We start from the raw sequence: 14,562 nt of genomic DNA, 5'->3' as shown, positions 1-14,562 counted from the left end.
AAGGCTTTGGCATAGTCAAGAAAGCAGAAATAGGTGTTTTTCTGGAACTCTCTTGCTTTTTCCATGATCCAGCAGATGTTGGCAATTTGATCTCTGGTTCCTCTGCCTTTTCTAAAACCAGCTTGAACATCAGGGAGTTCACGGTTCACATATTGCTGAAGTCTGGCTTGGAGAGTTTTGAGCATTACTTTACTAGCATGTGAGATGAGTGCAATTGTGTGGTAGTTTGAGCATTCTTTGGCATTGCCTTTCTTTGGGATTGGAATGAAAACTGACCTTTTCCAGTCCTGTGGCCACTGCTGAGTTTTCCAAACTTGCTGGCATATTGAGTGCAGCACTTTCACAGCATCATCTTTCAGGATTTGTAACAGCTCAACTGGAATTCCATCACCTCCACTAGCTTTGTTCGTAGTGATGCTTTCTAAGGCCCACTTGACTTCACGTTCCAAGATGTCTGGCTCTAGATGAGTGATCACATCATCATGATTATCTGGGTCGTGAAGATCTTTTTTGTACAGTTCTTCCGTATATTCTTGCCACCTCTTCTTAATATCTTCTGCTTCTGTTAGGTCCAGACCATTTCTGTCCTTTATCGAGCCCATCTTTGCATGAAATGTTCCCTTGGTATCTCGAATTTTCTTGAAGAGATCTCTAGTCTTTCCCATTCTGTTGTTTTCCTCTAGTTCTTTGCATTGATCTCTGAAGAAGGCTTTCTTATCTCTCCTTGCTATTCTTTGGAACTCTGCATTCAGATGCTTATATCTTTGCTTTTCTCCTTTGCTTTTTGCCTCTCTTCTTTTCACAGCTATTTGTAAGGCCTTCCCAGACAGCCATTTTGCTTATTTGCATTTCTTTTGCATGGGGATGGTCTTGATCCCTGTCTCCTGTACAATGTCACGAACCTCTGTCCATAGTTCATCAGGCACTCTAGCTATCAGAATTAGACCCTTAAATCTATCTCTCGCTTCCACTGTATAATCATAAGGGATTTGATTTAGGTCATACCTGAATGGTCTAGCGGTTTTCCCTACTTTCTTCAATTTAAGTCTGAATTTGGCAATAAGGAGTTCATGATCTGAGCCACAGTCAGCTCCCAGTCTTGTTTTTGTTGACTGTATAGAGCTTCTCCATCTTTGGCTGCAAAGAATGTAATCAATCTGATTTCGATGTTGACCATCTGGTGATGTCTATGTGTAGAGTCTTCTCTTGTGTTGTTGGAAGGGGGTGTTTGCTATGACCAGTGCATTTTCTTGGCAAAACTCTTAGTTTTTGCCCTGCTTCAGTCATCTGCATATCTGAGGTTATTGATATTTCTCCCGGCAATCTTGATTCCAGCTTGTGCTTCTTCCAGCCCAGCATTTCTCATGATGTACTCTGCATAAAAGTTAAGTAAGCAGGGTGACAATATACAGCCTTGATGTACTCCTTTCCTATTTGGAACCAGTCTGTTGTTCCATGTCCAGTTCTAACTGTTGCTTCTTGACCAGCACACAGATTTCTCAGGAGGCACGTCAGGTGGTCTGGCATTCCCCTCTTGAAGAATTTTCCACAGTTTGTTTTGATCCACACAGTCAAAGGCATTGGTGTAGTCAATAAAACAGAAGTAGATATTTTTCTGGAACTCTCTTGCTCTTTTGATGATCCATCAATGTTGACAATTTGATCTCTGGTTCCTCTGCCTTTTCTAAATCCAGCTTGAACATCTGGAAGTTCACGGTTCACATTTTGGGCATTACTTTGCTAGTGTGCGAGATGAGTACAATTGTGTGGTAGTTTGAACATTTTTTGGCATTGCCCTCTTTTGGGACTGGAATGAAAACTGACCTTTTCCAGTCCTGTGGCCACTGCTGAGTTCTCCAAATTTGCTGGCATATTGAGTGTAGCACTTTCACAGCATCATCTTTTAGGATTTGAAATAGCCAAGCTGGAATCCATCACCTCCACTAGCTTTGTTCATAGTGATGCTTCCTAAGGCCCACTTGAGTTTGCATTCCAGGACGTCTGGCTCTAGGTGAGTGATCACACCATGGCGGTTATCTGGGTCATGAAGATCTTTTTTGTATAGTTCTTCTGTGTGTTCTTGCCACCTCTTCCTAATATCTTAATATTGCCTGCTTCTGTTAGGTCCATACCATTTCTGTCCTTTATTGTGTCTCTGAGACCAAGCCAAATGGGCGCTGACCAGGAGCCCTAAAATTACTGCATTTCAAGGCTGTGGCTCACCTTTCTCTACCTCGCTTATCACAAAACCACTCTCCTTTCGAGTTGAGTCACCAAAAGGGAATGTATAAATAAATTATGTTATACTGTGTGAAGAGGAATATGTTTCATCTATTCAAGTGACAGTGTCCATCTCAACTGATATAGAAAGAGACACACAATATATTATTGAGGTAGTGATGGGGAAGCAGACTTCAAAACGGCAGATGGAGCACATTTCTACTTTTGTCAAATGTCTATTTGTAACCAGGATATCTCAGATGTCACCAGCCTGTGAGAACATATTTCAATGAATATCATAAATTACAAAGGCTCTGTATCTTGGTGCTGCTTGAGCATAGGAACAAAGCCTCTCTCAGAGGGTAGTCTGGTCATTTCTGAGAGTCCTCCAGGGCACTGTCTGCTCTGATTGTCCTTCTTCCACTCCCAAGCAAATGTCAGGATACAGACTCTGTGGCCCATGATGCTCCAGAACCAGTGACCTTCTGCCAGCTGGAACGGGCACCTCCAGGTTAGCTTTAACGCTCTCCTCTTCACCATCCTGATTTAAACGCCAAAGAGGATCTTCACTTGGGTACCTGGGTACTAGTACTGCCTTGTCACTAGATTTGAGGACAAATGAAGGAAAGTACCACCTAGAGCAAAACTGACAAATCCCACCTGAAAGGACTGCTTTTGGAATCTCCAATCCCAGGCCCAGTCCAGGGGCTCACCTGGGGACCCTCATTACCTTGACAGCATCTCTATTGAGCTGGAGGCCAACTTTTCACCAGAAATCTTCAGAGATGTCTGGGCCTCTGAGGTCTGATCCAGATGCCACAGGACTTGGTGAGTGACAGGAATTTCTTTTCCCTCCCTCAGGCTCCCCTGCCCTGGCCTTGCTTGCTTTCCTGGGATCATCCTTTTTTCCCAGCCATGGCCAAGAGCATGCATGAACTGGGGGTGTGCAGGGGCCCTACCTAAAGGCTTCCAACAGCTGTTGTCTAGGTGGACAACAGCACCTAGAACAGTTGTTCAATATCCCCCCAGAGCTGCAGAAGGGAGGTATTTGCTTAACGGTTTGTAACAAAAAGTCCATTCAAAGAGTTTTCACAAAATTAACAATCTATTCCTAAGGTCGATGCTTGTCTCTGTCATTCTCAGGGCAAAATTCTTTACATCAGAGCTTTAACCATCCAGGTTAAAAAAAAGAAAAACAACCCTTAGGTCCAGAGTTTCGGCTAGATGTTTATTTATATCTGTTTGTCTAGATATAAAAAGTTGACATAAAAATGTTAAAAAGAGTGATTATTTCAGAATGGGATGGAGAGTAATTTTTCTCAATTTTCCCTTGACCTGTCTGCTTTTTCTCTAAGAAACATGTATTATTTGTGAAATTTTAAAAAAGTTTTTTAAAAGATGATGAACCACACTGCTCACATTCCTTCAACCAGATCCTTAATAAAGATGCTAAATGCAGGTGGCGTGGGTTGGCCATGTGCCCTTAGGAGAATCCATCACCCTTTACATTTCCCCAACAGCCAACTTTGCAGCTAATTTCAGTCCATTATCATGTTCCAGCAAATGGGAATGTGTTTGCAGAGAAGACTAGCGTCAGCAGCATGTATTCATGAGTAGGAGGACTGCTAAAATGGAAGCAGCACTCTGTAACAGTGCCCTAGTTTTGCCCCCCTGCCTCCCTGCCGCCACGGTCCTGGGAAGAGCTGCTTTGAGTGGCCCAAGTCCTAAGGAGAGGATCAACCCCAGGGAAGCCCAACTCAGGTAGGCTCAGGGCTGTGATAACTTGGGAGGTGAAATAGAGGGGACTTCTATGCCAGGAATAAAGTTGGACCTTGTCAAGTGTGACTCACTCACAGCAGGAAGTGGCCGGTGCTGCAAAATGACTCACGGGACCCAAGGCATCACAGATAAAGCCCAGGTGGACTTCGTCTAGTTGGGGGTTTTAGTCATGGGATCAGAGGACGAAGCTGGTGCTCAGAGGCTCATGCTGGGCCCCCCTCTCCCAGCTCCTTGGGGTGGGCATCCCAGGAAGGCATATCCTGGCCTTGCCACTGGTGCCTCAAGACCTTGACCCCTTGAGGTCTCACCTCTTCAAGGAGGACAGCTTCCTAAGGCTCAGTGCTGACGTCCAGAGAGCTGTGAATGATTTCCGCCTGACAGGCTGCCCCAGCTACCCTGGGCCCTATGAGGTGGGCAGAGCCGGGTGACATGGGATTGGCTTAGGACTGGGTCAGCCAGCATCCTCACCATGGGCTTTCCACACCATCCAGGCCTGTTTTTGCCAAGTCATAGATCATTGTTGATCTCCCTCCCATCCTGCTTGTGTGCTCGAGGTTTGGGGCTGAAGTATAAAACTAGTGAATCCATGTTAATCATTCTTGCACTAAATTCAGTTAATCTATGTTCATCTATTCCTTTTGGATCTCCTGAAAGTGGGACCAGGGTGGGTGATATGAACAAATGAGATGGCCACTACTGCATGATACTGAATGTCGATGGGTGTGATCTCCTTGGAGCAGGATTCAGGGTCCACCTTGCAGCGGAGGGGCTGGCAGAGCTCAGGGTTCTGTCAGTTGGGTTGTGGGTAGGACTGCAGGGCAAGGCCCTGGCCTCAGGGGAAAGGTATAAACTCTGGGAAGGATAGCAAGCTGGAAGCTGATCCTGAAGCCTGCCCACCGGAGTGGTGTTAAGGGAGGGAAAGTGATCAGGAGATGTTCAGTAGGTGAGGCCCTTTCAAAGGCTTGACATTTGTCCAGCTCAGCGAGGCAGGAGTCTCCAGGGATTCTTGTGATCCAGGATGAAGGGGTTAAGGGTGATTCCAGTCTCGACATCATGCATGGGGATGGGCTTCTGATATATTCTCAACCTTGGCCCAGACAGAGCTGAATTTATTGAACGCTATTATGTGCCAGACAGTGTTCTAAGTGTTTTCACATATACTAACTCAGGGAATCCCACACCAGCCTCATAGCATGTCTAATTCTCTTACTATTATTTAACAAATGAGAAATGGGTTCAGAGATGGTGAACTTCCTGCCCAAAGGGACAGATAGTTCTACCTTGGTCTTCATAGTGCCCGCCTCTCTCTTTGCTCCCCCAGACCTGGAACTAATGAGGCTGGAATGGAACACGCTGGGTAGCAGACACAGCTGAAGCCCTATCTCATCCCCTGGCAGTCACCATTTTCTTTCATGATAAAGGCAGTGTCTTCCATTGTAAGCCCCTGCTCGCTCCATCCAAAGGTGTTCTCTAGTTGGAGGATGCTTAGCCAGAGGGCAGGACTGCCCAGGAGTTACCACCCCTCCTTCAACCAGCCCTCAACCAGCCACTGGAAAGGATTGGCAGATACATCCTCAGCTCTTTGTCCTTAGGTGTGACAACTCAGGGCCTTCTTCTACACAGTCTCCTAGAGGGTCCCTGCAGGGTGGAGGCCTCGTTGTTTACGAGGGAAAACACATTGCCTCCTTTTCCATTCCTGTGTGATTCCCTGCTCTTTTGTCTGCAATCAGCCCTCATGCAAACTCCTTGCTCTCAAATTCTTGTCTCAGGGTCTGGTTCTGGGGGGAACCCAGCCCCATCCATCTGCGCTTATTCAGGCTGCCCATCAGGACTTCTCAGGTCACCCATTGGGGTTGGCCTTTTTCTCTCCTGGCAAATTCTTGGGAATGCGGAAGGATGGAGGACCTGTCAGCTCCGTTCCTGGGTTGAAAGGGACCATGGGACATTGTGCTGTCAGAGAGGGAAGCCACTTTACCCCGCAAAGGACAGATGCAAACGTGCTCCCCGTTACCCTTGTCTCAGAAATTCTAGTTCACATCTGATTGAGGTGGTCCATGAAAGATGTGCAAAGATGAGGGTGAAAGAGTTTGAGCAGTTTGAGAACACTGTGCCAACCTCCACTATACTTCTTCCCGACCCAGGGATCAAACCCAGGTCTCCCGCATTGCAGGTGGATTCTTTACCAGCTGAGCTATCAGGGAAGCCCCCACTGTACTTAGTGTCAACTTTAAAAGCATATTCACAACCTAAAAGTTGAGAATTATGTTTTATTTGGAAATTGTTGGGGCTTAAGCCTGGGAGGCAACATCTCAAGTGGCTCTGAGAGAACTACTCAAAGGAAGTGAGGGGAGGAGTCAGGGGATATAGACATTTTGCAACAAAGAGCATCAGAAGATCACTGATAATTAAAGAAAACCAGATATCCTATGTTAAGGAATTTAGCTCTTTTTATGTATGGAAAGATGCAGGAGTCTGTTCTCACTGAAATCATTCCTTTCATAAGCACCCCAGCTATCTGGGGGCCAGTATCCTGTGTTTTTCACATCCTGAGCCTCCTTGGGGCTCTCCACAGGGAGTAGCTGCAGTCTGACGGCTACTAGATGGCAGGTATTCTTTTCCTTCCTGGGTGTCCTTATAGCTCACCAGCTCACATTGGAGAGCTGCAATCACTGATGACTGTGACATCCTTCTTTATTGATATAGCAAGAAGTATTCCAATTCTCATTAGTTTGGGAGGTCAGAATGACAGAGCCCGTGGGAACTGGGGTCAGTCTTCCTCTTCTGATTTTAATGGGAGCTCTGGAGCCATAGATCAGGAGTTGGGACAGAAATCAGATTTGCTCAGTTACTCCAAGCCTGTTTTCTCATCCTAAACATGGGATAACGGCCCTCGGTAGAACCTGAAGTCTTGTATAAATCAAAGCCCCCTTCCTTTATGGTGTCCTTACACCCTGCCCAACCCTTTATAAACTCTCCTCACTCACCCAGGTGGAGCGTGGCACCTATTACCTGCTGGGACCCCAACTGGTATTCAGAATCCAGATATTTTGACTGATTGACAGTCTCAGTCATGGGACACAATCTTGAGTCCCAGGGAGGACACTGTTTCTTCCAGAAGATTCTTTATAAAAAGGTCACTGCTCCTGTGCCTCCAGTGGCTGAGATTGTAAGAAAATTTGACCCTGATACAGCACCAGGTGGCTCAGTGGTAAAGAATCCACCTATCAGTGCAAAAGATGCAGGAGAGGCTGGTTCAATCCCTGGGTTGGGAAGATCCCTGCAGGAGGAAATGGCAACCTGCCTCAGCCTGGAAAACTCTATGGACAGAGGAACCTGGTGGGCTACAATCCATGGGGTCGCAAGAGTCAGACATGACTGAGCACGCACACACACAGCTTTCATGTGGTTACATCTTTGTCATTTCACGATCATTCAGTTCATAATCAATGTTCATCATTTTTTTTTTTGTTTATTTGTGCTTTTCTCTTTATAGATGTCAGTTTTCTGAGAAGCGAATGTCCTAAGCCCTAGAACCTAGGAATAAGGATGAACTTTTGGGCATTTTTATAACACTTAACAAGATTAATGACTCTCTGTTAGTATTTTCCATTGATTTTATTTACTTTCTTGTATGTCTGTATGAAAAGCCTCTTCTTTCAAGATTTTTCTTCTTTCTTTAAACCAGAATTGCTGTGAGCTATCCCAAGGGCCCAGAATCTGGCTGGAGATTGCTTGTGAAATTGATATTTTTCTTTTTTAAATGTAACTTTTAAAAAATCAATAAGCCCATTGTGGTACCTTTCCTAGAGATTAGATCAGTTTTCCCTTAATAAATATTATCTTTTATCTCAGGATACCTCAGAGTGATATTTCAACCTTGTGAGGGACTTGGGCCTTGACGTACCTTGTTCTGAAGGTCTCAAAGAGTGCTGTTGGGTTTCTTGCTTTGTGGATGGGCTGACTTAGAGCAGTGGGTCCTCGCTGCCCTCTGTAGATCCTTGTGGGGCTGGAATGATGTTTCCATGGCAGCAGTAGGTGAGTTATACTTTTCTGATACACCCCTGACTGTTCTGGATTGGCTGATCTGGGCTCCAAGAGATGCTTCCCTGAGTGTAAACTGGGAGAGCCCCTTCCTGCAGCCCTCATGAGACCATATGCAGCAGCCCCCATCTCCTCCAAGGGGAAGGCAGGAGCCTCAGTTTCCCCATTTCCATGTCAGGGCTCATATTTTCACTTCACAGATTGTATTTTAAGGAGGTAGATTTTGAAAATTTCCAAGCATGTCAGTCTTTAGTTAATACTCATGAAATATTTTCTATCATTACACTTGTCCCTGTGTTTTGAATGTAGAGCCTCAAGCAGACACATTCCTAACACGAAAAAAAATTGCCTTGTGATATCATAAAACAAAATTCTACATTGTCATTTTTCAAAAGCATTGAAAGCCCAATTTTGAGGGGGGGTGGTGGTGAGGAATATGTTAATCTAAATTTGCCAGCTGTTTGTTCTTACAAAAAACTGTATTTACTCCGATAATAGCTCCTCCTAGTTTTGCTGTTAAAATGCCCTTTTTACAGTTTTATCCGTCAACAGCCCCGGGGTGATGGGAATGATACCTTCATTCTCAGTGTGGGAAAACTGGCGCTGAGAGAGACTGAGTCACCAGGAGCTCTGGGTTAGTGCCGGGTCTGTCTCCAAAGCTCCTTCTTCCCAAGGAGCTGGGTGCCTCCCAGTGGTCACCGCTAGGGGCGCACTCTGCCTTCTGAACGCATTTCCCTGGTGAGTATGGACAGGTTGGCCTAAGGAGCTGAACTGCATTAGGTACTTTTTACTCTAGAGCTGTTGCATCAGCAGAAGCCATAGGCCTTAATAAGAAGCATATATTCCATCCTTTAAACCAGTCTCAGGAAGCACAATGAGCATGATGGAAAAACTCCTGGCTCCAACCACAGATCTGTCACAGACAGCTGGATGACCTTGAGGCCGTCACTTACCCTCCTCATCTTTACTCTGGCCATAATATTACTCCCTGGCAGAGCTTTTACAACTGTCCGTAAAATAGCATATGTGGAAGCACTGAGCTCATTGCCTGGCAAATATAGTTGCTCAATAAATGTTAGCTGAATTGCGATCTGAAATTTTGAGGCAGAGGCAGTGAGCCTAATTCCTGAGCCTGGAGACCTCATTTGGCTCATTGATTTGCCTTTAAGCGATTGATTTCATATGCCAGGGCACACGTCAGGATAGTGGAGGGAACCCAATTTAGCAAGGTGGTTTTAACTGTTGCAGATGTGATCTGTGACTGAAATAAGGAGTGTTTCCACATTTGAAAGCTCTGTGAATGGATGGCTCAGAGTTCACACCTGTGGGCTGTGTATATCTCAGTGCCATCTTCAGTGGTCCTTGAGTGTCACGTGCCCCTCCCCCCCTTCCTTGGAGAATCAAGCACCTTCTTATCTCTGCTGCCTCCGTCAGGTTTAAGATAACAGTTTGATGCCCTTGCTGAACAGGGAGCTCAGTCAGTACCTCCAAAGACATTCTTATTTGCATCAAGGAGCAGAAGCAGCTCCTGCCCCGAGAGATTTTCTTTGATGTCAGTGAGGATGATGGTGGTCAGTCTGTGGGACTCCCAGCCAAGGCGGTGGACTTCATTGTCTTGATGCAAAAAACAGATGGGATTATCACTTATCAGGCTCATTAAGGAGTGGGTCAGGGGATAATTTCTTTGAAAAGAAGGCTGTGCTCTTTCCCAATGGGGAAGTAGAGAGAAAACAGACCCAGCCGTACAGTCCTTCAGGCCAAGGTGAGGAGGAGCTTTGGAGCTGGGGATAAGTGCCAGAAAGGTGTCCCTGAAAGAAAGGGCCAAGGTTAGAGACGGATGTCCACATGAGTCAGCAGGCAAGTGTGCTGAAGGCGGCTGTCAAGAGCAGAGGTGAGAAATGGAGTATTTCTTGCCATATCAGTAAACAAGGATTTCACAGTCATTAGTGATTCTGGCCCTTCATATGTGAATTCCTGAGGCCCAAGGGCACTCAGGAAGAAGAAGAGTACAGGGGCATCCATCAGGCTGCAGCCCCTCCTTATGGTGAGCACGGAGGAACTCAGGGGGTGAAAAATGCAGGATACTGGCCCCAGATAGCAGAGATGCATATGAAAGGAATGATTTCAGTGAGCCCAGACTCTTGCAGCTTCCCATGCATAGAAAAGTGCTGAATTCCCTAACTTGGGATATCTAGTTTTCTTTAATTCATAAAATACTTTAGGCGTTCAGACCACCTGGCCTTTGTTGCAAAGCTTCTGTATAATCTGACTCCTCCCCCCAGCTCCTTGGGTTACTTGAGATGCTGTCTCCCAGGCTTGAAGTCCTAAAAATTCCCACCGAATAAAACATAACTCTCAACTTTTAGGTGGTGACTATTTTTTAAGTCAACAGAGGGAAGGAGCTGAAATAAGAAAGAGTGGGTGAGGGTACCAGAGGGGCGGCTTGAGGGCTCTGCACCCAAGCGTGGGCCTCATGCGACGTGTGCGTTCCCAGCTCCTGCGGATGGCGCCCAGCTGCTCGGGCACCAGGCGAGGCAAAGGCCTGGCCACCGATCTGGACACAGGTCAGAGAGGGCATGATATGGACCCAGGCTGGAGGGGAGGCCCCTGATCTCCTGGGCCAAGGCCCCTCGACTCCTCCTGACAGAAATCAGGATGCTGTGTGGAGGTCAGGCTTCTCACGGGGCCCTAGCCAAGGGGATGGCAGGGAGGTTAAGATCTGACAGGTCAACATGCACAGCATGGGCTGAGGTCCCGAGAGTCATGGGCCTGGTGCAGACATGGTGATGTAAAGAAGCTCAGAAAAAGCAAGAGAATTCCAGAAAAACATCTACTTCTGCTTCACTGACTACACTAAAGCCTTTGACTGTGTGGATCACAACAAACTGTGGACAATTCTTAACGAGATGGGAATACCAGACCACCTGAGCTGCCTCCTGAGAAACCTGTATGCAAGTCAAGAAGCAATAGTTAGAACTGGACATGGAACAATGGACTGGTTCCAAATTGGGAAAGGAGTATGTCAAGGCTGTATATTGTCACCCTGCTTATTTAACTTATATGCAGAGTACATCATGTGAAATGCTGGGGTGGATGAAGCACAAGCTGGAATCAAGATTGCTGGGAGAAATATCAATAACTTCGGATATGCAGACAACATCACCATTATGGCATAAAGCAAAGAGGAACTAAAGAGCCTCTTGATGAGGGTGAAAGAGGAGAGTGAAAAAGCTGGCTTAAAACTCAACATTCAAAAAACTAAGATCATGGCATCTGGTCCCATCACTTCATGGCAAATTAGATGGGGAAATAATAGAAACAGTGACAGATTTTATTTTCTTGGACTCCAAAATCACTGCAGATGGTGGCTGCAGCCTTAAAATTAAAAGATGCTTGCTCCCTGGAAGAAAAGCTATGACCAACCTAGACTGCATATTAAAAAGCAGAGACAGTACTTTGCTGACAAGGGTCCACATAGTCAAAGCTATGGCTTTTCCAGTAGTCATTCATGGATGTGAGAATTGGACCCTAAAGAAGGCTGAATGCTGAAGAATTGATGCTTTTGAACTGTGGTGTTGGAGAAGACACTTGAGAGTCCCTTGGACTGCAAGGGGATCAAACCAGTCAATCCTGAAGGAAATGAGTCCTGAATATTCATTGGAAAGACTGATGCTGAAGCTGAAACTCCAATACTTTGGCCACCTGATGCAAAGACCAACTCATTGGAAAAGACCCTGATGCTGGGAAAGATTGAAGGCACAAAGAGAGGGGGACAACAGAGAATGAGAAGGTTGGATGGCATCACCGACTCAATAGACATGAGTTTGAGCAAGCTCCAGGAGATGGTGAAGGACAGGGAAGACTGGTGTGCTGCAGTCAATGGGGTCGCAGAGTCAGACTCAACTGAATGACTGAACAACAACAAGGAATCTCAGCACTCACTCTCTGGGCCTGGCTGGCAGCCATGGGTTCATGTTCCTGGGTGGCCTCATCCTCAGCACACCTCTCACCTTCCAGTCTCAACTTATGAACTCAAATGCTTGAATCTCATGCTGGCTGGCATCCGGCAGTGTGTCTGGATAGACTCTGCCTCTGACATGGCAGTTTGCAGAAAGTCTAAGGCAAGAAACGTGGAAGACTCATTCTCTGTTTGTTGATTGCAGTGTGACAAGATCAGACCCCCTCCCCTGGAGAACCCGGCAGGAGGCCCCCTCCTCACCCAGCCTGGAGCAATTACCCAGATTATTCAGGCAAAAATCCTGCAATACAGCTACTGAAGTGGAGAAAATGCACTGTTCCATGAAAAATTCTACCTTCTCCATTTCAGTCTCCTTAAAAAAAAAAAAAAAAAACAAACACCAAACCTATTGTGTTAAAGTTACTCTTGATGTTCACTCAGTTGGGATCTCACTGTGCTCCCCTCAGGATTCCAGCCTTCCTGCCCCTCCCAGGATGATTGCAGCATTGAGTGGAAATTGAACAGATTGGTAAATAGAGTCACATCTTTGTGGTACACAGTAAACACAGGAAACGATTACTGGATAAAAAACCTAACCAATCCTACCAGAGGGGAAGGAGTTGCCAGCATGACAAGTGTCAGCAACCAACTGGGAGAGAGGAGTGACTGGAGCCCCTGAAGTCCCGACTGGGAGCTGTTGGTCACCCTTCCACGAGCAGAGGTTCCTGTTGGTTCCTGCTCCTCGCTTTTCTGACCAGCAGCAGACTCTGATGACCTGTTCCCAGCAATGTGCACACTGACTTTGAGCCCATGCTGACCCATCCTGATTCTGAATCCCACAGAAACTGAGCAGAACCCTGTGGGGCTCCTGGGCACGCGTGCCTCTTGGTGCATTTCATTTCATGTTTGTGGGGAACAAATTCCAGTCTCCATGACCTTCCCTGAGTTCCGAAGGGGGTTCTGGGATTCAAAATCCACCCTAGGCACTGAGGGTCCTTGGGCTGATGGCAGAGTGACTAGCCGTGGATCCACCTGCTTGTGGGGTTTTTACCCAGGCTGGGTTGGGTCAGGGTGGGCTCTGCTGAGGGCCTGAATGGGCGAAGCCTGCAGGATTCTGAGTCAAAGATAAGATGGCAGGCTGGAGGGGCCAAACCAGAGGCAGCAGACCTGCCTGCTGATGATTCCAGTGTGACCCTGTGGGTTTAGCAGGCGTCAGCAACCCCTCCCATCCTGGCCTGTGCCAACACTTACCTCATGTCGTATCCTCATGACACGAGGGAGTCATCCCAGACTCCTTCCTGCTTAGAACTCGACAGACTGCGTTGGTTGAATTTATTCCCAGTCATCTTTTTGTCTTCTAATTCTGGAGGTGTCCATTTTCTGGTACAAAAATACAAATCCTTTTACTAGTGTGATCAAATTTAACTCAATATGACAATCAGCAGCCCAGTGCAAGCATTTCATCTCTCTAACACACGAGGTCTCATAAGTCATTGATGTGAAAGTGTGTCCTGTCTTTGGAGTCAGATGCTCAGCTGGAGCACGTCCACTGAACTCCCAGGAGACTCCCCTCCAACAGGCATGGTAGGCAGTGGACAAACAGGGAGGAGGATGCCTTGTCGGTGGCAACAAGGGGACCCTGGGCTGGCAGGAGCCCCTCCCCTGGTGCCCTCAGACTTGTGATCACAGATCCCAGCCCCTGGCTGCCAGCACTCACACCTGTTTGAGCCCTGAAGTTGGTGGCTCCTCCCATCTCCCTCTTTGTGTTTCAGAATTCAGCTTTTGCTTTGTTCAAGGCTTTGCGCAGTCTTTCAGTTTTAACCTTATTATTATTATTATTTTTAATTTGTTTAGTAGCACAGGATCTTACTTGTGGTACATGGCACTTCTGTGCCGCTACAGTAGCAGAAAGAGCCTAGATCTGGGAGCTGAATGAGCTTGACCCTGAAGCAAGGCTATGCCTCCTTACTGCCTTAGGGACCAGGCACAGCACTCTGCCTCCTGTGGGTACTTGAGGAATGCCATTCCTATACGATAACCCCACTGTTTTGCTGTCCAGCACTCACCTCAGTGGGCAATAGGACTGAGAAGGATGGATCCTTGGCTTTCTTTACCTGACATAATGGAATCCATTGTGTTTGTCTACTTAGCATTCCTTTCCTTCTTTTGATAACCAAATCTGCGTCTTTTCACTTATTAATTGCTGTATAACAAATCCTTCCCAAACTTGGGGGCTTCACATTTCCATTTTATGTTATTGCTCATGATTCTATGGATTGACTGGCTTCCACTAAGTCTTTCTTCTATTCATCTTGGTATTAGCTGGCTGTGGTCATCTGAGGCTTGATTAGGCTGCTGTGTCCAAGTGCTTACTCGTATGGTGGTTGGTTCTGGCCAGCTCTTGGGACTCACTGGAGCTGTTGAACTGAGCACCTCTGTTTTCCTCCACAGGCCTCTCTGTGTGGCTTAGGTTTTTCCCAGTAGGGTGGCTGGGTTCTAGGAGTGAGCATTCCAAGCACATGAAAACAGAAATTGTAGCTTTCTTAAGTCCCTTGGTAGTCAAA

This window comes from Ovis aries, chromosome 1, assembly GCF_016772045.2.
Source record: "Ovis aries strain OAR_USU_Benz2616 breed Rambouillet chromosome 1, ARS-UI_Ramb_v3.0, whole genome shotgun sequence".
In the NCBI taxonomy this organism is placed as follows: domain Eukaryota; kingdom Metazoa; phylum Chordata; class Mammalia; order Artiodactyla; family Bovidae; genus Ovis; species Ovis aries.
This window is presented reverse-complemented; position numbering follows the sequence as displayed.